Raw genomic sequence first — 25,922 nt, forward strand, 5'->3', positions numbered from 1 at the left:
CACGGGGCCTGGCAGGCCGGCCGGCCCCCGCTGCCCGCCGGCCCCCGCTGCCCGCCGGCCCCCGCTGCCCGCCGGCCCCCGCTGCCCGCCGGCTGTAAGGGGTTGGAGCGGCGCCCGGCCGACGGGGACGAGGGCTTCTGAGGAAGGAAGCAGAGTGCCCAGGTTTCCTGAAAGCCCTTCCCGGGGCTGACCAGAGGAGGGGGTGGAGAGATAAATGCCTCTCATCTACAGTCTCTAATGGCCTCTACATGCACTTCTGGTGGTGGAAGCGAGCAGGAGGCCCCCTCCCCCCCAACCTGGCACAGGGGAGAGGGACACTGAAACCCAGAGTGGGGAGGGAAGGGCAGAGGGGCTGGCACCCATCTCCCCTCACTCTGAGCTCTTCACGGAGAGGGGCAGGAAGATCTGTGGAGGGATCCAGATCCCCGCCGGCTCCAGGAGCCTGAAAGCTCTCTCACACACATCCCACGCCCTTACAAGCTCCTCCATCGCCCTGTGAGCGTCATGCACGGGTGGGGATTCCCAGGGCCTCGCACTGCTTTACTCTGTCTCCTCCCTCCGGCCATCGTCCGCCCCAGGACTTACTGTGTCAGCCGCCGGTAGGACCCCCTCTGGAGGAGTGTTCCCTTCCCCCATTCCTCTGCTTGGGGTATCCCAGGTCCTGCTGCTGCAGCTTTCTCCCTTTCCAATGCTCTCACTCCCTCTATCAAAGCCAGTTTGTTTGTCAAGTCACAGGTCCCAGAAGCAACTGGCAGGGGAGCCAGGTAGAAGGGAAGGCGGCCGCCTGAGCGCCTGGGGACCTCGTCATCCTCCCCTGCTGGGGAGAAGGCAGGCGTGATGTTCTGCCTACCAGTGACCTGGGGCAGCTCCCCAGAGGGGTCCGGCCCCTCAGCCCCACCCGAAGCTGCCTTAGCTGCGGGAGAGAACTCTGGGGAGAGGGCCCCCCGCGGCCAGCCGGGTCTGAAAGGGCTCCCAGTCCCTGCTGACCTCCATCCACTCTTCTCCCTGAGACGTCCGGGAATGCGGCAGAAGGCTTAGGGCAGGACGGAGGAGGGGCTGAGGGTCCCGAGGCTCCCAGAGGGGGGGAAGCATGGGCACAGACCACTACGGTCACACGAAGGCTCATCCCCTTCTATCACACACACAAGCAGCGCCAAACCCCACCCAGACCTTACCAGTCCCCCGCCACTCTGCTCCCCCGGGGATCGTTGGGACGCCCCGGAGTAAGGACACCCGAAGGGCGTGACCAGTCAGAGCGGGAGCCCAGGGGAGCCCAGGGGAGAGGGGGCGGCCAGACCTCCGGCTCCTCCTGCACTCCCAAGGCCGGCAGCGGAGCAGCCTGGGTCTCCTCTTTCTGCCCTGGGCTCAGGACCGCATCCCCCAATCACAATCACACCTCTGCCACTCACTTCCCTGGATGGACGGGACCCTCAGCCCCTCCTCCGTCCTGCCCTTACCTGGAACCTGTTTCCTCCCTATAAAATGAGAAGCTTGGATTTGGGGGTGGGGTAGCCCCGGGCAATGATGAGCTGAAAGCTAGGCAGACCGACCTCCTCCAACGACCTCCACTCCTTCCCTTCTGTAAGTTGGCAATATGGTAGGGTCTGAATGAGGTTATGGATATCCAAACGGCCCTCACCGCAGTAAAAGGTTCTCCATCTCTGGACCAAATGATGCCCAAGGTTCCCTCCGGCCCTAAGTCTCTGACCCGTGCCCCCCCACGCACCCCAGAAAGAAGGGCCCGGGCTCCGGTCCATAAAGAGAGGAAGATTCCTGACAATCGTCTCAGGTCGTTTCCTTCTGGACTATCTTCAGTTTCTGAGCCCCTGCAGAGACAGCCATAAGAGCGACCCAGAGGAGCTGGGGCTGGAAGGCTGGGGCCCCACGGACCAAAAGCCCCTCCCCCAGGAGAACAACCACTGCCTGCCTAAGTGGGCAGCCTCTCCCCTCTGGAGAGGTACAAGGGCAGCAGAGGGAGAAGGAAGGCTTCATCACGCTTGGGATAGAGGGAGAGTGGGTGGGGATGGAGAGAGGGAGAGGGCTGCCGACTACCCAGGCCCCTTGGGGGGGGGCAAGCCCGATCAGCGAGGGCTCCGGGCCCCAGAGCGTTGTGGAGCAAGCACAGCCAGGTTTGTGCCCGGGCCGGGCTGGACAGGGATCAGGAGGCGCACGCCGACTTCTGTCACCGGCAGGAAGCCGTCCCCTGGCACAGGAGCCAAAGCTTCCCTCCAGCTCCGACAGGCCGAGGGCTTCCAACCGAGCCGGGGCCAACGAGCGGGGACTGGACGCCAGTGAAAGGAGAGGACGAGAAGATTGAGAGAAGGATGAGTCCTGGGACCCCCGCCTTCAGCCCTCTTCTTTCTTCCCTCTCTCTGCAGGCCGCCCAGAGAACAAGGCAAAGGACCCGAGGAAAGCTGCCAGCTCTCCTTCCTGAGCCTGCCCCTTCTCCCATGCCGCCCAGAGACAGGAAGCTGGAAAATAAGCAGCGCAGAGCCGAGGGGACCCAGAAAAGCGGCCCAGCCACCCGGAGCAGGAAGGGTTTTCTCTCTCTTCTTATGTCTTCATTGGTCTTTCTCATGTTGTTTTTTTTCCATGTCTGTTCTCATTTCCTAGAGTCTCTCCCATTTTATCTCTCTCTCTCTCCTCCTCTCTCCCTCCCTCCCTCCTTCTCTGTCTTTCAGTCTCTGTCTCTGTCTCTCTGTCTCTCTCTCTCTCCTCCTCTCTCCCTCCCTCCCTCCTTCTTTCTCTCTGTCTCTCAGTCTCTGTCTCTGTCTCTCTGTCTTTCAGTCTGTCTCTCAGCCTCTTTGTCTGTCTCTGTCTCTCTTCTTTCTCTCTGTCTCTCTCTCTCTCCCCCTCTCTCCCTCCCTCTCTCCTTCTTTCTCTCTGTCTCTGTCTTTCAGTCTCTGTCTCTGTCTCTCAATCTGTCTCTCTGTCTCTTTCTCTCAGTCTCTGTCTCTCTGTCTTTCTCTCAGTCTCTGTCTCTCTGTCTTTCAGTCTCTGTCTCTCAGCCTCTTTGTCTGTCTCTGTCTCTCTGTCTGTCTCTCTGTCCTTCTCTCTGTCTCTTTCTCTCAGTCTCTCTCTGTCTCTGTCTCTCTGTCTCTGTCTCTCAGTCTCTGACTCTCTCTGTCTCTGTCTCTCTCTCCCCTCTCTCTGCCCCTGACCTCTCCCCTCTCGGTATCTCTCTGTCCCCATCCCTGCCTCTCCCACACCCCACCCTTCTCTCCCTCTAGTTATGTAAAAGCCTGGGAACACACAGAGATCTTTGTTGTCACACCAAACCCGCCCGGAGCCAGTGCAGCTGTTTCCCCGGGCACGGCTGAGGGTCCCCTCGCGGAGACCCCGGCCCCACCTCTCCTTCCCCCCAAGTCTCAGGAGACACGACTCCAGCGGCGGGCTGCCCACGGCCTGGCCCCACCACCCAGAGCCGGGCCCAAGGCAGAGCCCAGGAGAGGTGCCCGCAGGACCCGAGCCAGCAGCCATGGGCACGCTGCACCGAGTGCCAGGGCCCGGACGAGAAGGGGCTGGCAGGGAGTGTGACTCGCGGCCCCGGTCACAACGGCTGCCCTCCCTGAGTCCCCAGAGCCCCTGCTCGTCCCCACAGGGGGCAGGTCAGGAGTGACCCCCCACTCTGAGGGAACGAGAAGGGGCCGGGCCCCCCAGGAGGATGAGTGAAGAACGAAGGGTGCAGAACCATAACATCCATCCTTTCCCATCCTTCAGACAACTGCCGCTGAAAACCCGGGCAGCCCCCTCCCCCAGGCACCTCCCGAGGCCACTAGATGGCTCTGTTCCTTCGGGGACAGCAGAGCTCCCGGGGTTGAAGTGCTGGGGGAAGGGAGGAGGAGGAGGAGGAGGACCACCAGAACTCAGGAGGGAGGAGAAGGCCCCACCTCCCCCCAGGACACAGATTCTGATGCAGGTCCCAGATGAATCCTACAAGGGTTACTTAAGAAACCAGGTTTTGCACCTGCAGCTCCAACTTAGCTTTCCCTGTTCCCATAGTTCACCCAGACTGTTCCAACCAAACTGGATCCTCTGATCCAGTCAAAGCTGTCCTCTGAATTTAAATTCACCTCCATGTGTAGACCTGGTACCTATTCTTATCTCTGCCTTCAGAATCTTGCTTCAAGGCCCCCGCTCCAGACACCTCCTCCTCCAGGAAGCCTCCCACGATTGTCCCACCATAACGTTTCTGAAGCCTGTCTTAGTGTCGACCTGCCGCCCCAGGAAGAGCTAAGCTCCTTGAGGTGAAGGGACTACACCAGTTTGTTAAGTGCTCGCACTAGTGTCTAGAACAGGAAAAGAGGAAGGGGGGAGCCAAGCCCTGTCCCGGGTCTACGCTCCCAGCAGCCTGGTGCTCAGAAGGAGCGAGGGCCGGGCCCGGAGGGCTCCTGGGAGGTTCTCGCCCGGCCCGGCCCCTCTGACGGCTCTGTCCCCCCTCCGGGGGGAGTCCCCGTGTAGCTGAGCCAGGAGTCCTCCTCTTTGTCTGACCATGCTTCTGGCCAGAGTGAAGCTGCTAAGATCTGGATGCTTGTCTGGGCACAGGTGTGCTTCCAGGAGACATGTAGGGGCAAGGCAAGGGGAGACCCGCAGCCGCGACTTCTTACACGTTGGGGAACATCCTTCTACAAAGCAAACTGGTAACTATCGGCCACTTCCCATTTTAGAGAGTCAAAGCCAGGACGTGTCAAAGGTCAAGTTTGAACACAAGTCGCCCGGCCTTGGAGGAAGGCTCTCCACCTTGCACAGAGCGGACACTTAATGAACGCTTGTTTAATTCAGTTTTACAGCGATAGTCGGGTACCAGTGAGAGAGGACGGCCATAAATTCGTTCCTCTGGGCAACAAGACTTAAGTTCTCATCCCTAGGCTCCTTACGCGGCATTCTTTCTAAACCCCCAAGCAAGGCTACTGACAAGCCAAACTAGGTGGGAAGTTCCGGGTGTGGGCCGAGTCCCCCAGGACAGCAGGCCTAAAAGAGTGAGTGCACCCCGAGGTGAAGCTGCCATTGCCCCATGCTGGCGGAGGCTGGGCAGCACGGGGTCAGGAGGCCCCAGGTCAGACACTTTCGAGTTGTGTGATCCTAAGTCACCCCATCTCTCAGCCTCAGTTTCTTCATCTGTAAAACAAGGCTCCCCGCGTCTACCTCACGATGACGTACTAAACGTAAAAACCTCGGCGAGCCCCGCAGTGCTGAGAAGCGTTAGCTATCATTACTTCAGCCCCGCGTCCGATGTTTCCCCGGGAAGACGGGGCTCAAGCCTGGGCAGCCGCCTCCACCATCCCTTTCCGTCGGGTCTGACGGTTCTGAGGCTTGTTCTCTTCAGCGTGTGGGAAGCCGGAGCCTGGAAACCCTCTTTCCAAAGGAAGAGTCAGAGTCGGCCGGCCAGATGGAAGCAATTATAGGAGGGCGGAAAACGGAGAGAAGGCGGAGGGGAGCCAGGAGAAAGGGAGACAGTGGGGGGGGTGAGGAAGAGTGGGAAAGCAGGGAGGAGGGAGGGAGGGAATGGAGCCCTACCCGATGGATGGAGGGGCTAACATTCCAACTGGCTGAGCTCAGGTTACTGCGCCTCCAGGAAAAGATTCAGGGGATGGAGACTAGAACACATGACAAGACAGTGCTGGTTTTGGTTTCCTAATCTGTAGAGAGAGAGGAAGGGTCAAACTAGACATGCTCTAGCACAGGGCTTCTTAAACTTTTTTCCACTCACAACCCCTTTTCGCCCGAGAAATTCTTACACAACACAGATTTCACAACCACGGCCATTTTCCCCTGGACATACGAAAGAGGTATAGATAGCGAACACTGACTGACATTAATAATTTCATGACCACCATATTCAGCAATGAGGCCCCCTATGGGGTCGTTACGTACAATTTAAGAAGCTGGCTCTGAGGGAGTGCCGGGAGAAAACATTCTGTTAATTTACTATATGGGCTCTGCACAAGCCCAAGCAGGCTGGGGACGGAGATGCTCTCAGGCACAGGGCCCGGGGCCAGGGCAGGGGCCCATACTAACTAGGCCTGAACCCGAAGCCTCTAGAGGCAGAGTCCTGTAATTTGTACCACACCACTTGCTCAGGGGGATTAAGGGGACTACTATCCCGTCTGCAAAAGTCATCTCTCCTCCTCACCCCGAAAAGGAGAAAAGCTCCCAAGTGCTCCTTAACTCTTAGAGCCCCGCCCACAAGGTCACCTACCTCCCAACCCCAGCCCTCCCCATCCTGTGTCCCCCAAGGAGCCCAAATCCCCCAAAGCCCAAGAATGAAATGGGGCAGTGGGGAAAACTACTCGGATCCGGAATCCAGCTGCGCAGTCTTCACGGCTCTGGCATCTCCCTGAGAATGCACAGAGGCTTTGTCTGGTGGGTCTCAGCAGGAAAACAGGGAGAGGTCAGAACCAGCCGGTCCTTCTCTTCCTGAAGAACCAGAAATGGACTCTAATTGAAAACCCAATTAAACAGGTGTTTGTGAAGCCCTGCTCCACGCCGGGCCCTGTGCTAAAGACGGGCTTAGCTAATCACTAAGTCCGGGCAAGCCTGCCTCTGCCGCTCATCTTGGGAGGGGACCACTTGGTCACTTCATTCCTTGGGACGACCGGGTTGAACGAGCATCTTTCTAATCCAGCCTCTCGTTTTTATGGATGGAAAATCTCAGAGCCAGAGGAAGGGAAAGGATCTGCCTAAAATCCCACAGAGAGAAGCAGCATTTGCTTCCTCTAGCTCTAGGCCCAGATCTGCACAGCCTCCCAAGACCTACACAAACTCAGCAAAGTTGAAGTCAATCCTGCCTGGACTTGAGACAAAGCCTGGGAGGTAAGAAGTCTGGGGAATCACCCGAGGCCACACTTAAAACACCAGACCAAAGTCTAAACACACCTGGGAGCAACAGCTCTTCCAGAAGAAACCCCATGGCCCACATCCAGAACCCCAAACAGCCTGGAGTTGTCCCCTTCCTTCACCTCCAACAGGGGTGTTAATTACAACAGAAAGAGATATTGACTTAGAAAACCATCAATTAACATTATCTATGTTGAGTTTACATTTTACTCCACAGACAAGCTGGCAAACTAGTTTTAAGCTGGACACCTCTGGTCCCCAAGTCTGAACAAAGCGGGTTACCCTCCTCCCTCCCACCCCCAATTACTAATGTGTGAATTAGTAGAGGGGAGGGACAGAACCAGACACTGTACTAGGTAGGCACTTTTTAGTCTCACTTTAAAGTTAAGGAAACAGAGGCACGCGGGCTAAGTGATTTGCCCAGGGTCACACAGCTAACACATGTCTGAAGCTGAATTTGAACTTGGGTCCAAACCCACTGCTCTACTTACTAGTCACCTAGGTGCTAAAGGTGGTGCAAAGGAATAAAACTGAGCCCTCTGGATTCCAGCAGCCCCTTCAGGGCCACAGAAAAGCGGGAAGTCTGATTGGTGACTGGATATGGCTGTTTAAGTTTTTCATGCCATACCCAAGATTCTGGAAGAAGGTAAGAATCAAAGTAAATAAGAATTCATGAAGATCTGCCATTCACATGTATCTTGAGCTTCATCTTTGGAGAAACCACAGGCTAAAATAATGAACATGGGGAGGAAAAGAGGGAGCTCTGAGGCATAGGGAAGAGCCACCTAACTGGTGCTGTGGATGATGGGAGTTTTTTTGGCAGATATTGGAATGCTTCGGTACTTCCTTCTCCCACTCATTTTACAGGTTAAGAAGCCAGGGCAAACAGAATTAAGCTGACTTGCTGTGTCTGAGGCAGGAAGACTCATCTTCCAGACTTCAGGTCTGAAAGTCCATCCACTGTTCCTACTTAGATGGTGAGTGGAGCCCAAAGCTATGAACCAGATCTGGGAATGAGGGTGGAAGGGAAGTAGGAAAGAGAAAAGATGTGTAAGCCCCTGCGGGTGCACAGATTCTGCCCCCCAGTACACTGGCAGAGGAAGGATCAGCTAAAGAAATAGCAGAAACACAGAGCTCATGTCTTCAGACCACTGACCACTTCTGCAATGTCCCAGCCAAGGGAACCCCAAAGAAAATGTACCGGGAATTTTTTCCTCACCCAGTCTTTCAAGGATAGAATTATAGACCATCTCCTCAATCCTTTGGGATGCATCTGCAGTGAAACTCAAACAAGACAATGAATATAAAAACATTTTCAAAGATCAGGTAATTTTCATCCAGGGGCAGCTCCAGTCGTCCTGATCTACATCTTGCCACTGGACCCAGTTGGCTCTGGAGGGGAAAGTGGAGCAGATGACTTTGCACAGCCCTCCCTCACTTCAGTCCAATTCATTTGCATGTCAAGGCACCACCTCTCCCTGATGTCATAGCCCTCTCAGAGAAGGAAGGACAAACAACAACATAAAAATATAAATTATCCGTGGTACAATTATCTGGACTGAACCAGCCTCCAAGTTAGCCTGGCCTGGACCTGGGACCCTTGAAATCACTGTTGCCAGGTGAGGACTCCGGCATTACTCTTCCTATGGAGCTACGGGACTTAACTTTTGGCAGATTAATCAGTCCAGAGAGCCAGTTATAGACTCTCAAGAACTGGAAAGGACCTTAAGGGATCGTGTAGTCTAAACTCTCCATTTTAAAAAGGAAGAAGCTGCCAGGGAAGTGACTATTCCGAAGTCACAGAGCTAGCTCAGAGTAGGACTGAAACAATGGCCTCCAGACTCCCTTTCCACTTCACTTTCTTTGAAGAATGAAAAATGGGAGGGTTTGAACTAGATAATTTTTATCTGGGGCCCCCTCAAACATGTAGGATTAAGATAATAAGTAAATTATGCTTATCAGAGCTCCAGGGCACTTGGGGTGGCAGGCAGAAGTCCCCACTGAAAGCAATTCTGAAGGGTGCAAGAGAGAGGGAAACCCCAGCCCTGCCCTGCCCCACTCTGCCCACCACAGCTGTTGGAGAAACAACTGCAACACAGAGAGTAAAGTTTCCAAGGGAGGGGAAGTGACTAGGCAGGCGAACAACCACAGAGAACGGAATTGGGGAGGTAAAAGTTAACAATGAGGGGGCCAGGGCACCACAAGGTTCACCAACTTCTTCTAAACTGCCCTTTCTGCAAAGATCCTCAGCCACCAATAAGATTTTGAGTGAAGGAGGAAACTTAAAGGTAACCTAACCCAACTCCATCCCTTCGCTTTACAGATGAAGAAGCTGTGGCCCAGAAAGTTAAAATAAAATAACTTTTCAGAGTTTAAAATGTTACATAAATGTCAGCAGTGTATTGTCCTTGCCCAAGGTCACAGAGGGAAGGAAGAAGGACTGATAAATTGTTGGGGAGGAGAGAGGGTTAATCAAACCCCTGGTCCTTCCAAAGCCTATAAACAGTCTTGAGGATTCCACTGGGTGACTGACCTCACTTGCACCTAGGACAAGCAGGGGAAGCTGGGGCCAGCGGGAGATTAAAAAAAAATACACACACACACACACACACATATATATTTTTTGGCTGGGTCACTGCAGGGCAAGCAGAGATACAAAGAGAAGAAGTAATCTGGGAGCATCCGTATAGCAGAGCTGGAGTCAGGAAGTCCTGAATTTGGATTTCTCAAGCGCTTACTGGGAAAACCGGAAGACACATCTTCATGAGTTCAAATCCAGCCTCAGGTTCTTTGTAGCTGTGTGACCCTGGGCAAGTCACTGAACCCCGTTTTCCTCAGTTCCGCATCTGTAAAGTGAGCTGGAAAAGGCAAACCACTCCAGTATTTCTTCCTTGATGCAAGGACTAAACAACAAACACTAACTAATCTTACAGGGGAGGGAGGAGGATCAAGTGAGATCACAGATGTAAAGACTTTTGCAAACCTTATTGCCAATCCTTATGATTAGCATTATTCCTCCAAACCATGATAAACAGAGCAAGAGACTGAAAAGTGGTTCCACCCAGAAAAGCCGCCCTTAGGGGCCCTCCATTGGGTCAGGAACAAAACCTTGGTAGTGTAAAGGGCAGATTATCATCCAGTTTCAGATAAACAAGCCCCTGCACTGGGACTAAGAGTAGAGTAGGAGGGCAGAAACAGAACAAAAGGCACCAGGCTGCCTCCAAAGGCTTCCCAGGCACTAGAATACACATCCTTCTCAACATCACAGCGGCTAAGTGACTAAAGTGACCCAGTCTCTCCCCTGAAACATGCCGGTTCTGCTTTTCTTACCCCAGCCCACCCTGGCCAAGGCCCTGTTACTTTTTTCCCCTCAGCCCTTCATTCTCTTTTTATCAAAGTCCACAATGGCTTCGGGGATAGCCTGCATCTCAGAGCTCCCTTCCCGCTGCCAGCTTGGGGATGGGCTGGGAAGTGTTCCTGAAGTAGCAGCAGTGCTTGGAGGCAGTGCCAGGGGCCCGCTCCTCTGCCTTATGCTGTGGTCCCGGCACGGGGTTCAAAGACAAACCTCCGGCACAGCCGCCCACAGACTATGTATGTTTCAGGGAAACAAGAGCCTGACAGCAGGGGTGCCCTGGGCTCCAAGTCTGTCACTGGGCAGTGGCTGCTGCCAGGAGCGAGGGTGTGGGAGACAATGTCCCAGACGGATGTCACTATTAGGGCCAGAAGAGGAAAGCCTTCATCTGCCCCAAGCAGCTTTCCCCACCCGCGGCAGAAAAGAACCTAGTTGGGACCCCCAAGAATCCTCCTAGCTAGAGACCCAGACGTACAAGACCGTTTGAGCCCAGGATAGAGTCCTGGGGCCAGACTTCAAAGTTCTGTGGGATCCAGAATTCTGCTGTGGGGAGGAGAGGAAGCTTCAGCACCAGTTCCCCCCAATTCTGCCCGTTCTGGCACCGTGTGGAGCCGGGGAGGGGAGCACCAAGCTCCTGCAAACACTGTCCGGCCCCCCAGGGGGTCCCCGGAGCCTTGACCACGCTGGCCGTGAAATCTAGGCGGAGGATCACCATTCCCCTTCCCTCTCCCAGGTGCAAAAATCAGGTCAAATGCAGACTTTTAGGGCACATGCCAGAGCTATGAAGTAAAGGGAGGGCAGGAGAGCCCAAACACAGAGGGGAAGCAGTGGGCAGACATGTTGGCAAACCCGAGGCTGTGTGCCAGGGGGACCCGTGCCTGAAGAGGCGCCTAACTCGTCCAACACCAAAGGGGAGGGCGAGCAGTTACGGGGGCAATGAAGCCCCTGCTCGAACCCTGGGAGCCCGGGTAATCGGCGCGGGTGGGCGCGTGGGCACTGCCAGCCTGCTCTCCGGGCCCCGGAGGATGCCCTCCATCCGGGCTAAAGAAACTTTGTGCATCCGGGAGGCAGCGGCCCCCCACAGCGGGCAGCCCTCCGCCGAGCCCCAGGGAGCCCCGAAGCCGGGCCGGGCCGAGGCAGGGCGTCCCTCCTTCCCACGCCCCCTCCCACCCCGCCTGACCCCAAGCCCCAGGCCCCGGCCCCCCGCTTTCCTCACAGCCACCTCCTCTCCTTCCCAGCCCCGCCGAAGGTCCCTCTCCGACCCCCCCCTCCACACGACGTCGGTACTCACCCTCCAGGCGGGGCGGACCCGGCGGCCGGACAGGTCAGGGCGGGGACGCCGCTCCGATCCGCTAGGCGCCGGGCGGCCGGGCGCGGAGGAGGCGGCGGCGGCGGCGGCGGCTCCGGGGCCCGGGCCTGTCCGGACCGCGGCTGGCCCGGCGAGCTGCGAAAGTCCGCGCCGGAGGGGGACCCGGGCGGGCGGCGGCGAGCGGGGAAGGGGCCGGCTCAGGGATGGACACGCTTGCGCACACGGCCCCCGAGCTCTGTGAGGAGCGGGAAGGGGGGGGAGCAGAGGAAGGGAGAAGGAGGGAGGAGGAGGGAGGGGGAGGAGAGAAGCTGAGAGGGAGGAAGGGGGCAGGAGTGGGGTGGGAGAGAAGGACTGGGGGGAGGAAAGAAAAGAAGGGAGGGAAGGGATGGGGGAAGCATTGGGAGAGGGGGGAAGAGAAAAGGAAATGAGGGAGGGAGAGAAGAAAGGATGGAAGGAAAAGGAGAAAGGTGAGGGAGAGGAGAGAAAGGAGGGGAAAAGAGGAGAGAGAAGGGAAGGGGTGGAGGCAGAGGGCATGGAGAAGGAGAGGAGAGAGGGAACGAAAAGTAAGGGGAGAGGGAAACGTTCAAAGAGAGGGGGAGAAAGGAGAGGAGAAGGGAGGGAAAGGGATAGGGAGAAAGGAAAGGGGGGAAGAAAGGAGAGGAAGAGAGGGAGGGAAAGGGATAGGGAGAAAGGAAAGGGGGGAAGAAAGGAGAGGAAGAGAGGGAGGGAAAGGGATAGGGAGAAAGGAAAGGGGGGAAGAAAGGAGAGGAAGAGAGGGAGGGAAAGGGATAGGGAGAAAGGAAAGGGGGGAAGAAAGGAGAGGAAGAGAGGGAGGGAAAGGGATAGGGAGAAAGGAAAGGGGGGAAGAAAGGAGAGGAAGAGAGGGAGGGAAAGGGATAGGGAGAAAGGAAAGGGGGGAAGAAAGGAGAGGAAGAGAGGGAGGGAAAAGGGATAGGGAGAAAGGAAAGGAGGAAGAAAGGAGAGAGAAAGAAAAGGGCAGAGAGAAAATGGGGAAAAGAAGGAGCAGAAGGGGAAGTGGGAATGAGAGGGAGGGGAGGAGGGCTGGGGATACCTTAGAGATCTGTCAGGCCGAGGTCCCCGACAGCACGGACATCCCGGAGTGTGGAATTGCTCAGGGACTTCCCTCCCAAAAATGGGCCCCGTAATCTGGTCTGGAGCAGAGAGACTCTGACACCAACAAGGCACAAGGCAGTAAAGCTCGTGTCCGTATCCCTGGTGCACTTCCCCGCAGTGCAGGGTGTCCTGGGCTGGGATACAAAGTTGCCTTTCCTCGGCATTAACTCGATACCCTACATCTAGGGGATCAAACGGAGAGCTCCAAGTCTTTAAACACAAACGAGGCTGCAAGGGCCACTGTAGACCGGACCCCAAGGCCAGGAGGCCCGAGCTGCCGGGCCAGAGAGGGGCAGAGCTGCTCCGGTAGCCCTGACTGTGGAGTAGGCTGAGGAGCCAAGCCCAGAGAGGGGGTGGGGTAGGTACCAAGTGGGGAGGGTTTAGGAAATGATTAGAAGAGTAGGTTCTTGGAGAAGAAAAACAGCAGCTTGGAATAACCTCTTTGCCCCATGGAGGCTCCCCACGCCCCCCCCCCCATTTGCTAGCCCTTTTTTCCCTCATTCACAATCAAGAAGATAACAAGACTTTTCAGAATAAGTTCTAAGGGGCAGCCAATGTGTAGTTTGGGGTTTTTTTCTTTCTGGTGCATATTGATTACCACGGTTGTTGTTGAATTTATTTGTTTTTGGAGAGTAGGGAAGGAGATGGAAATGGGCTTATGAGAAAGAAGTAGGTCACTGAAGTATTTTTATCAATGCACAGAAGAGAAGGAAGGCCAGAAGGAAACACAAACTAGCAGGATAACTTTGAAAGTTGCATATAAAATATATTATACTTAAAAAGCGAACTACCTAATAAAAAATTTCAGTTCTGCATTCAATCGTTTTTTTCTATTCTACTTGATAATGGAAATGATCACATTTGCCATTTAGTACTTTCAGAATCTTTTAAAAAAGAGAAATTGAAAATAAACCTCAAAACTTTCTTACACAATCTATGATTGGGTTGGAATTTTGCTGTGGTGCAGGAAATGAGCCGGTTGATGTAGAAAAAAAAACATAAAAAGACTTGGACCTATGAATAAAGATGCGATCCACTGTCACAGAAAAATGACAGATAAAAATAAACAGTATGGTCTTATATGTGTGGGTATGAGTGTGTTTCTATATATATATTATATAACATACATAGACATCTATATCTATACATAGAGTGATATATTCATGCTTAAGTGTAGCCTTTGTAGGGGAAGGAAAAAGGGAGAAAAAAAATAAAAACTGTACAGCAGAGAATAAAAGAAAATCAACAAGGAAGTCAAGAAAAGCTAGGCAGCTTTGAAAACAATGTGTAGTATTTATTATATAGATTTTTATTGAAATGGAAATTTATTGTTTTCTATTGAGTTGTCTTATGACTTGCTATGAATGCTCTTATGGCATTTTAAAAATTTTTTTTCTCATTTTGTATTTAAGTTTAAAATAAAAAAATTTACCGGAAAAAAAGAAACCACAAACCTTAAACTTCCTTCCCCTCTATAACCTTGTGCTGAGGTTTAGCCTCTACAATAATGTACCACCCTTCCTGAATCTGTTCTACCTTTGGCAAGTCACCTTTACTAGGCCTCGGTTTGCACGGCTATAAAATGAAAAGTTTCACAAAAAATTCTAGCTTTTGCTCTCCAACTCCATGAAATCCATAACATTCAAATGTCCTCCCTCCTCTCAAGTCCCACACTTTTCTGATGGAACCTAACTACCACATCTACCCTCATATTTTAATACCCTTCTCTTCCTTGCTCCCACAAAACCAATCGGTTGCCATTTCAGCCTAACTCCTCTCATTTGTGTTCCCTTCTCCCTGCTCACAGCCGGGGCACTGTGAGGCCCTCCTCCTGTCTCCCCTGTTTCGTTTCAAGGGCCTCCTAGTGTCCCTGCCTTAGAACTCTGAAATCTATCCTTCACCCAGCTGTCCAAATGATTGACCTAAAGGACACAGCTGACTCTGAGAGGTCCCCAATCATAACTGCCAGCGGCTCTTTCCATCACTTCCTGTGCTTTTTAAAAATCCATTCTTATCGTTATTGTTATTTTCAGCTAACAAGCATTGATCCTCTCTCCCTCCACAGAGGGAAAAAATCCTCGTCACCCATAAAGCATTGTCAAGCAAAACAAATTCCACATTCGCCTCATGCACCAATGTGTGTCTCATTCTGCAAGTTTCATCTCTCATTTCTTATCATTCAAGAACAGAGTAAGGTTCTTTGTAATCAGTCATTGGTCTTTGGGGTTGATCTGAGTTTTTAAAGTCTTTCAAAGTTGTTTGTCTTTCTTTATATTGTTATCCTCTTGATCTTGTCCCTTTCACTCAGTCTTGCTACATTTCTCTGGAACCCCCATTTCTTCATTTTTTTTGGGCAAAATGGTGTCCTATAGTATACATATTTTGTTCAGCTGTTCCCCAGTTGAAATTCAAAATATACCCTTAGATTCCAAGTCTTTGCCACCACAAAAAGAGAATACTTTTATACATATGGATCCTTTTCTTTCTCACACTCATTCAGCAAAGGGCTTGCAATTCTGGAGGCCTCAGTCCAAACTGTTTTGTAAAATGACTATTTTCTACAATAATTTTTCATCTCTCTGTCAGTCTCTAATTCTTGCACACTGCCCTGTTCTCCCAGTATAGCTCCTCTCTGGCCCCGCTTCCCCCCTTTAGGGTTGAAGACCTTGCACATAACCAGTTCCGTTATACAGACCTCTCCCCCTAGGCTCCCTTGCTCCTTTGTCCTGTTTCTTCTCAGGCCTTGCCAAACCCTACCATCTGCCTTCTTCACTCTTAATTCATAAGCTTCAGAATTCCTCTAAAGAAAATCCCATAAAGATCCCAAATGGGGCTAGTGCAAACTCATGATATCTGATCTCAGCAAGCCCCCTCACAGCTGCTAGGTGTCTTTTTTCCCCAAAAATGGCTGTCGGTGAAAATATACTTTTGTATATTGCCTACTATGTGCTAAGCACTGTGCTAAATGCTTTACAGACATTCTGTTCCTAATATCCTTGGGGAGCTAAGTGCTATCATTACTCCCATTTTCAGCTAGGCCACTTTTGAACTTGGGTCTTCTTGATTCTAGGTCCCCTCTTTCCAACTGAGTCTTCAAAGTAATCCCCTCCCTCTCTCCCATTCCCCATTCTCTGGGACCTCCCACCTAATTTGTAACAGTCTCATTATTTCAAGAAAGCACTCAGTGCTGTAGTGGGGGGGGGGGGCTGGAGTCAGGGAGACTCCTCTTTGTGACTTCAAATCTGGTCTCAGCTATGTGGGCAAATCATTTAAGCTTGTACGCCTCAGTTTCCTCATCCGTAAAATGAGCAGGAAAAGGACATGATAAAAAAACACTCTAGTATCTTTGCCAAGAAAATCCCAAATGGGGCTAAAACAAGGGAATAACAGCAACTGGCCATGCAGCCTTGACCTGAACACCAAAGACCATATCCTGGAGGACTTCCCACAGTTGGATTTACTTTCCTGGTTGGTGAAATGAGCCATTCTTGCCCTCCCAAATTCTAAAACCACAAAATCAACTCACCTTATACTGTTGTGTCCCTCTATTCTCTTTCTGACCAAATGCCTTTCCCTGGCCATCACTCCCCTAAGTGGATAGTTAACCACATCAGAACTAAGCTCTTTGGGGCAGTGGAGAGAACACTCCTGGAATCAGGAGGGCCTGAGTTCAAATCACTCTTGACTTACTAGCTGTGTGACCCTAGGCAAGTCACTTAATCCCAATTGTCTTGATCACAAAAAGAAAAAGAAAAAAAAGAAAGAAAAGTAAAGTAAGTTCCCTGAGGAAAAAAGATTATTGTTATGTTTGAATTTATATCCTCAGAGCTTAGTGCAATGTCCAAATCTCTTAATCAGTGAATCAATAAGCACTTATTAGGCACCTGCTATGTCTTAGGTACAAATGCTAGGCCCAGGGATACAAGTACTAAAAAAATTCCTACTTTGAAGGAAGTTATAGTCAAGTAAAAATATAGGCATCACAGCAGAAATATAAAGTGAAAAAAAATAAAAAGGAAAAACCTGATTTTGAATTTTGATTTTGAATCTTGCCTGACAAGATCTGGGTAATCCTGGACAAATCATTTAATCTCTCTCAAATTCACCATCTTCTCTAAAATCTCAAAGGCAGCAAGGGGGGTTAAAAGAGGTCATCCAACAGGAAAGAGTGAAAAGAATTAACTAAAACCTGGGTGTTCCAGGCCAGTTCCAAAGACGCTACCTGGGTGTGCCATGTCAGATTCAAATATATAATCTGTGTGAGCCACATAAGGGCCAAAGGGTAGTCTCTCCTAGGATCATCATGTTCTTCCTTGTCCAGCTGAGTGACCTCATTATAACCTTTGTTTTTCTAGTGGTAGAAATGTATAATTTTCCTTTCCTTTGCCTTAGACCCACCCCAATCCTCCAAGTGACTTATTCTGGAGCTCAAACCTTGCCTTGTAAAAGATTTGTAAATATACATAAGAGCCTCTTATTTTTAATGTCATTAACCACTGGCTGCCTTTGTGATTAAAAAAAAAAATCCACAACTTTCTCAGCCTCAAAGCAGCTACAATGAATTGGGTCACTTGGTCACTAAAAAACGAATCCAGGGAGTTCTGGATTATGTGTCCCAACGCTTTCCTAGGAGGAATGTAAGAGGTGTGTAAGGACGTGGAATGCAAATGAGATCACACATACACACGTGACCAGTTGGAGAATAATCCAGGTTGTCGTAAAATTAAATGCTACAGGTTCAGTCTAGCACTTACCACAGCCAAGGCCTAAGGTATGGCACAATGTCTTATGTATAGTCGGTGTAGCTCCCACGTTGTGGAGATTAGAGACTCAGTTCCCCTGAAGTCAGGAAAAGTCATGTAAAATTTTTGTCTCTCCTATTATACCAGAGAAATCTGAAATTTTTTTCTTTTATGGAATATTTATAGTACTTTATTGTAAAATTTGGGCTAAATATTTGGTCATAGGCTCTATCTTTTGCTGGCTTTCTCATGTCATCTGCAACTTCTACAAAGCCCCCCAAAATTCCAATTTAATTTCTCATGTTGACCCTCAGTATATCGAAACATGGATGAGAAAAGTCTGATGTGGAAGAGATAATTGTAATAATACTTGTTGCTGAAATGAAGTTCAAAGAAGGAAGAGAGACAAGTCAATTCAATCAATTCAACCAATCAACAGGCCTTTAATAAATGCGCTGTAGGTCGGTGCTGAAGTTGCTGCTCTTCATCCTTGGTTCTTGAAGAGGACCAGACATTATGAGGGTGAAATCCCAATTTGTGCTGACTAACCTTGCAAAAGTTATAAACTTGACAAAGCTTAGTTTATTGAAAGTTGGCTTAAGGGGATGCCCATCAACTGGGGAATGGCTGAATAAATTGTGATATGTTTGTGATGAAATATTGTTCTGTGGGAAATGATGAACAGGATGCTCTCAGAAAAAAAATGCTAGGCCCAAGGAAACTTTTCCATGAACTCAAGCAAAGTGAAATGTACTAAGTAATAGCAATGCTACAGGATGACCAGTTATAACTGACTTTGCTATTCTTAGGAGTATATGGTCCATGGCTACTTTGAAAGATTTATAAGGAAAAATCCTATCCCTATCCAGTGAAGGAACTGATTCTGGCTCAATACAGATTGACGAACACTCTCTCTTTCTCTTTGTCAAACTTTATTTTTCTTAAGGATTTTTTTCATTAGGGTTGGAGATCTATTTTTTTCACATCATGACTTTTATGGAAATGTTTTGCATGAATTCACATGCTATTTCTTACTTGGTGCTAGTGATGGGAATAACAGAGAGAACCTGGAACTCAAAAGTTTTAAAAACAAATGCAAAATAAGTTCCAATTGTTCAGTGATGAAGAGAGCCATCTACACCCAAAGAGAGGACTGTGGCAGCTGAGTGTGGATGGCAACATAGCATTTTCACTTTATTTATTGTTTGCTTGTATTTTGTGTTTTTTTTTCCTTCTTGATCCAATTTTTCTTGTGCAGCAAGATAACTGTATAAATATGTATACATATATTGGATTTAACATATATTTTAACATATTTAACATGTATTGGATTACCTGCCATCTAGGGGAAGGGGTGGGAGAAGGAGGGGAAAAGTTGGAACAGAAAGCTTTGCAAGGGTCAATGTTAAAAAATTACACATGCATATCTTTTGTAAATAAAAAGCTTTAATTAAAATAAATAAATAAATAAATAAAAATTGTTTTAAATGTGATTTGGGGACCGTGACTCTTTTCAACAATGAGATGACTGAGGCCATTTCCAATGATTTTGTTATGAAGAGGGCCATCTACACCCAGAGAGAGGACTGTGGGAACTGAGTGTGGATGGCAAGATAGTATTTTCAATCTTTTTGTTGTTGTTTGCTGGTATTTTGTTTTCTTTCTCATTTTTTCCCTTTTTGATCTGATTTTTCTTGTGCAGCAAGATAATTGTATAAATATGTACACATATATTGGATTTAATATCTATTTTAACATATTTAATACATGTTGTATTACTTGACATATAGGGGAGGGAGTGGGGGGGGAAATTTGGAATGCAAGGTTTTGCAGGGGTCAGTGTTGAAAAATTATCCATAGGGCCAGCTAGGTGGAGCAGTGGATAGAGCACCAGCCTTGAATTCAGGAGGACCGGAGTTCAAATCTGGTCTCAGACACTTAACACTTCCTAGCTGTGTGACCCTGGCAAGTCACTTAACCCCAGCCTCAGGGGGGGAAAAATCATCCATGCATGTGTTTTGAAAATAAAAAGCTTTAATAAAAGAGAAAAAGAAAAAACAAATAAATGTAATTGGGGAAATATTAATTTTCTTTTTCTGAGGCCAGATTTAAAGTCAAGTCCTCCTGACTTCAGAGCTGGAGTTCTATCCACTGAGCCACCTAGCTGCCCCAATAAATAAATTTTAAAAAATAATGCAGATCACAAAAAAGTTGGTTGATCGTGTTTCATCCACATACGCAAAAACATTTGTAGCAGTTCTTTTTGTAGTGGCAAGGAACTGGAAACTTAATGGATTCCCATCAGTTGGAGAATGGCTAAATAAATTATGTCTATGAATATTATGAAATATTATTCTATAAGAAATGATCAGCAAGATGATTTCAGAAAGGTCTGGAAAGATTTACACAAACTCATGCTAAATGAAATGAGTGGAACCAAGAGAACAGTGTACATGACAATAACAAGATTACGTGAGGATCAATTCTGACAGACTTGGCTCTTTTCAACAATGAGATAATTCAGGCTAGTTCTAATGGCCTTGTGATGGACTGAACGCAAAGAGACGACTATGGGGACTGAGTGTGGATCACAACATAATATTTTCACCATTTTTGTTATTTGCTTACACCTTGTTTTCTTTTTCACTTCTTTTTTTCCTTTTTGATCTGATTTTTCTTATGCAGCATGAGAATTGTGGAAATATGTATAGAAGAATTGCACATGCTTAACATATATTGGATCACTTACCTTCTAGAGGAGGGGATGGGGGAAAGGGAGAGAAAAATTTGGAACACAAGATTTTGCAAAGATGAATGTTGAAAACTGCATCTGTTTTAAAAATAAAAAGGTGGTTGTTGTTTTTTTTTAATCATGTGTTTCTTCTACATGATAGGAAAATAAAGAATTTCAGTCAACTACTTCCTATAATAGAAGCTTATATTTACATGGCAGCACTTTTTTAATTCTCACAAAATCTTTGTAAGGTAAATAAAGCAGGCTTTGTCATCCAGGCTCAAAAGAGGAAACAAAATGACTTGTCCGTGGTCCCAGAAAAGGAAGCCAGTGGCAGAACTACAAGGGACTTTTGGTCATCTAGTTCAAACTTCTTGTTTTATTTGCAAGGCAGAAACTGAGGCCCAGAGCGGGTAAGTGATTTACCTGTTGTCACACATGGGCAAAAATCTAATCCATGTCCTTAAATTTCAAATCCTTTTTCCCACTGGCAGTCGGAGATACAAGAGTCTATCTGAGAATAACAAATTTTGTGCTATTTGATACTTAATAATTCATCTGTTTTCTCAGGGCCTCAGTCTCTCTCTGTGAAGGGAGAAAAATGTTTATCTTTCAGGTGTATTAAAAAAATCTCTGGGAAATAAGAGGGCATTATGAAGTCAGACTATGGTAGACGTGAGAGGCAAGTGTAGGTCAGAGCATCTGTGGGCTCCACTAATGTTATTTTTCAACTTTTGGGTAGTGAAAGAGAGGAAGATGGGGATGGAGGGATGGGCAATGAAAAACATCTTGCCAGTTTTTTGGCTTCTGTCACGTGTGCCACGTTAGCATCTTGCCTTTTGGAAGAAGGGAAAGGCTCTGTAGCTGTTCTCTGTTGAGGGGGAAATAAACCCAATCTGGCACCTCAGATGCTTTTTAAAAATAGCAGCCTGGAGATGGTATTTCGGCTCCTATTTTTATCAGATTTAAGCAATTGGAGGCTAAGCCAGCGAGTTGGTTTTTCCCAGGCTTCTCAATGGCAGAGACAGTAGTTTAGTAACTGCAGAAACCTGGCTGACTCAAGCAGCGCCTTTGAGCAGGAAGGGACCTTTACAAACTCACATCACTCTGAACAAGGTCAACATTCAGTTGTGAAATTTTTATTTCTTGCCTTTTGTTAAAAATCTCCCGGAAAAACTGTCTGCAGCACATTCTAGGGTTTCCTTTCCCTTTGTCACAAGGCAGTCAGTCCTAGCATCTACCTTAATACCTCACGGTGTACCCCAGGCCCCCTGCAGAGGAAAAAGAGCAGTTCACCTACAAAACGGTCCTCCCTGTGTCTCCCCATTGTTTTAGAGATTTCCAATTCTGCCCTCTACCCCACCATCCCACCCCCGTCAGCCTTCTAGACACATTTCCATCTTCTCCATAAAAAATTTCATAGTTCAAATGTCACTCACTCATTCATTCATTTATCTATTCGTTCAACAAACATTTAATGGACATCCATCATGAGCAAGAGCTGTGTTGTATGCCAGGGGAGTGCAAAGTAAGATATAGTCACTGTTCTCACAGGCGACTACTAGCTAATGAGAAGGATAGGATTGACAGCTGGGGTACAAAGTAAAAATTGTAAATACATAGGGGGGCTTACTGAAGTGTAGGAAGAATAGAAGTTATGTTTTAGTGTGTAGTTATTTTTTTAAAAGCATTTAACCTGATAAAGCCAGAAAGAGCTCTGGATGGACCTAGAATCAGAAAAACAAGTTCCGATAGGATTCTTCCTTGCTGAGGATCCTGAACTGCTATTTGCCTCAATTTCTACAACTATAAAATGGAGTTAATAACAGCACCTTCCTCATAAAGTGACAATTGAAGGAGATATTTGTAACAAGCTTAACGCAATGTCTGGCACATTAGCAGGCATTATTTGAAGGTTCTTCCCTTCCCTAGAGGGACAATACAGCTTATCGGCGTTCTGCCTCCTCATCTCCCCCTCCTTGGCCCCTTCCTCCAGCCTCAGGCAGTTCCGGGACCCATAGGGTTTTGGTGGCCCACCGTGGGGAGCTCCGATCCCCCTGCTTTCCTGAGCAGAAGGAAATGGAAGTCAACAACTCCATCCCTTCTGATAGGATACAGGACCGCCAAACCTTGACATCTACATGGCCATTGTGCCCCAGAAGTCCCCCAGCACTCTTGTATTAACCATATAAGTTATGGGAGGGCCTCTGAGCCTTGCCGGCCATCTCCAGTCATCCTGATCAATATCTGACTATTGGCCCAGATGGCTCAGGTAGTGAGGCAGGTGGCCTTGCACAGCACTCCATCACTTTCATGTCATGGCATTCACCTCCCTGATGTCATAGTAACAACAACGTCTGTACCCCCTGCCCTCCCCTACCAAACTCTTGGGACTTCCCTAATTCCATCTGCCCCAGAGCCAAATTTTCTTTTATTTTTAATGTCAGATTTTTAGTGTTTCCATCAAACATAATTAAGTTGAAATACAGATAGAGGAATATAATACTTTCTTTGGTGCTGTTGGTTTGGAACAAACAAGATAGCATCCCTTCCCCCTTGGGTTGTCTGCAAATGCTATTTGTTGAACATCAATTTTTATGTTAACATTAGAGTGCTCCTAGAAAATGTATATAGTAGAAGACTTTCAGTTGGTGTGGATATTTTGTACCAAGAATTTATCAGAATTGCAAATGTATTTATGTGGTATCTCTGATCTTTTCATAAGCTTTTCCATAAACATTGTGCATCTGCCAAGAAATCATACAGTTTAACTGCTTATTCAGAAGCACTGATGAACAAGAACTATGTTTTGACATAGCAATAATCATTGCAATGGGGAAGAAAATCTTGATAACAGTACTAGCAGTAGTGTAAGACATTCATTCTTAAATTTTTTGTAACTTTTTATACCACAAACTTCCTTTTATTTTGTAGTTTTTTTTAACATTTATATCCCCAGAGCTTTGCACAGACTTAGCATGCAATAAGCATTTAAATTATTTTTTACTCATTCTTTCGATTAGATGCCTTATATTCATACTTACAAATTATACCAGTTTCCTTGAAAGATACAATCATGAAAGAAGTTTGTCCAATTCTTTTCTGAAAATGTTTAAGTAAGGTATAAAATAGGGACATGTATGCTTGCCTAAAGTAGGACCATTGCCTAGAGTAAGGGAGATGTCCTGCATGGAGTCCAAATGGAAGGAGACTCTCTGGAGAGAGTGAGGTCTTCATCCCATCCTCCTGGTCCTAATTCCTTGAAGCCCCTGATGACAGAGGGCTTTCTCAATGAGAATCCTAACCATTAGGAAGAAATAGTCTTGTGTGAGTGGGTCAAATAAAACATTTAACTGATATTATGTTTTCTATAATGTCTAATCCCTACAGTTCTGTATTTTAAATTGTGTTTGCATTTAAAACTTTTGTAAGTGTAAGGGTCATCTTTTGTGAATCTAAAAGAATTAATATTACTTGCTAGAGAAAGAATACAAGTCTAGGAAGCTATATTGATAAATGGAGGCCCTTTATATTTAAAATTAGAAATTAGAATTCAAATGAAAATCTTCTCTTAATCTAGTCAGCATTTGTATGTAGAATTCAAAGAGGAAATTGTTATTTCTTAAAGCAAAGGCTCTATTATTCTTTCTAAAGAATCGAATTTAGAGATAATTACCCTTGATGTGGGCCTAGCTACTTTGAGACAACTCCTTTGGCTGTTTTGTTTAGTTTTTTCTTGCCTATGCAATTTATTGAAATTTTACTATTTTGTCTAACATTTCTAAACTGCTAAGAAAATCTCTTCCTGTTTTCAAAATGGTTAAAACAATTCTGCTCAGACTAAGTGAAATATTTTTCTTTGTTAACAGCCTAGTTCTTATATATAAGATTTCTGAATCTTAATCAGAGTTAAGAAAGATGCACCCTCTGATTATATGCTCATCATTCCTTTCTGCCAATCACTGACCTAGAATTCTTGGAACTAGAAAATTAAGATACCTCTAATATGTGACTTCACAAGCTTTGGCTTTTTTCTACAAAAAGGGAAAGTGCTCTCCATCGTCCACCACACACCTTCCCACTCCCACTCCCACCTAGCTATTTAGGATTTTTTCACCCCTTCTTCTCCGTGCCTCTGGAGTCTCAGATAAGCTGGTGGACATCCAAATTAAGACTTGAGAAGAAGCTCATTCCTTCTCTATCCATCCAGAGACCTGTACTGGGTATAGAGAAAATCATTCATAAATCCTCACTAGGATTCAGAAGTTTTATGTTTGTGCTCTTGGGGTTTTTTTCTTTTTTCCCCTTGTTTATGTTGAAGAGTATCATAAAACCACTCATTAAATGGCTTTGGTTGCTGTTGTTCAGTGATGTCTAATTCTTTCCAAACCTATTTGGGGTTTTTTTTGGCAAAAATACTGGAGCAGTAGTTGTCATTTCCTTCTCCAGCTCATTTCACCCATGAGGAAGCTGAGGCAAAGAGAGTTAAGTGACTTGCCTAGGATCACACAGCTAGTAAGTGTCTGAGGCTGGATTTGAACTCAGGAAGATGTCTATCTGATCCTGAACCCAATACTCTATCTACTGAGTCTCCTAGCTGCCTATTTAGAAGGCAATTGTCTTTCAATGTAGAAAGTAATATGAATAGGAGAAGCTGACCAATTGGCCTTTTCAATCATTTTCTTTTAACCTCCCATGTTGTGGAGGGGAAAAAGGTAAAGCACAAAATCTTATTGTCTACACAGGAAAAATTAAGTGGATGAAGAATGACTATTATCCAGGTTATGATATTCAGTTGGCTGGGCACCCCACTGAGCGGACACATCCCTACATATATCTAAGACAGACATTACAGATGGATAATGACCTACTTCCAGAATTGAACAGAAGGAAGAGAGTGGGCTGAATTGCACTTGGGAAATTGTGCAACACTTTCAATGATCCCAAGCTGCTCCCTGACATAAAAACCCATCTTTTAAAAATACCAGTTTTGTTTTTTTTTCTAGCGCTCTAAGAGCAAAAGAGAGATATATGGTGGATGTAAGAAGGATTTCAAGCATAATCAACAATGACTTGGATGCCAAGAATAGTAAAAAGAGATCTGAGAAAATATCATTGGAGGAAAATTAAAGGTGGTCCAGTCAGGAAATGAGAGCAAATAATGATAGCCAGATAAAGTGCCACACTTAGGGATTTTTGGAGTATTGAGAGGAAATCTTCCACTAATCCAGATACATGATCAACAAAAATACTTATGGAAGGGCATGGCCAGGAGTTGCACAATTGGGATCAACTTACCTTTGAATAATCAAATGAGATAATATGTACAAAGTGCTTTGCAAACCTAAAAATGCTCCACAAATGCAAGTTGTTAGAGTTGTTTTCGATAAGATCTCGGATGCATTCAAATACAGAAGAATTGAAAGAGTACCAAAAAAATGTTGTTTTCTTCCACATGTCGGGAAGAATTTAGGACTGGCTAGGATATCTAGGAGGGAGTGGTGTTGGAACTGTAAAGCTTGGACATAGAAGTTATGGTCAGTCAACTAGAACTTATTTACACTTACCTACAATTACCCAGATAAGGAACAAAATACACAAAGAACAAAGAGTCCAGGTTCCCAAGAAGTTCATAATCAAAAGGGGAAATAAGATGTAGACAGAACAAATTGAGGAGGCGTCACAGGGGGAGATATTAAGATTAAGGGAGACTGGGAAAGGTTTCTTGGAGAAGGTTGGTCCTTAGCTGAGACTTGAAGGAAGCCAGGAGGTAGAGAAGAGGAGGGATGGAACTCCTCCTGTGTTACATGGCAG

At 47.4% G+C, this 25,922-nt stretch overlaps 1 protein-coding gene across 5 annotated transcripts in view; it reads right to left on the reverse strand.

The window, feature by feature from the left end:
* ST3GAL4 (ST3 beta-galactoside alpha-2,3-sialyltransferase 4) overlaps window positions 1-12,957 on the reverse strand; it is a 41,210-nt gene extending 28,253 nt beyond the window's left edge. Inside the window, exon 1 of one of the 5 annotated variants that reach the window (XM_074303837.1) lies at window positions 12,571-12,957. The gene's annotated coding sequence lies outside the window, so the exon portion shown is untranslated. Of the gene's footprint in view, window positions 1-1,175; window positions 1,315-11,480; window positions 11,715-12,570 lie in introns of those variants that run through there. The other 4 variants (XM_074303840.1, XM_074303835.1, XM_074303834.1 and 1 more) reach the window with 4 other exon arrangements.
* Window positions 12,958-25,922: the final 12,965 nt, after the last annotated feature.

The sequence above is a fragment of the Sminthopsis crassicaudata genome, chromosome 3 (genome assembly GCF_048593235.1).
Source record: "Sminthopsis crassicaudata isolate SCR6 chromosome 3, ASM4859323v1, whole genome shotgun sequence".
In the NCBI taxonomy this organism is placed as follows: domain Eukaryota; kingdom Metazoa; phylum Chordata; class Mammalia; order Dasyuromorphia; family Dasyuridae; genus Sminthopsis; species Sminthopsis crassicaudata.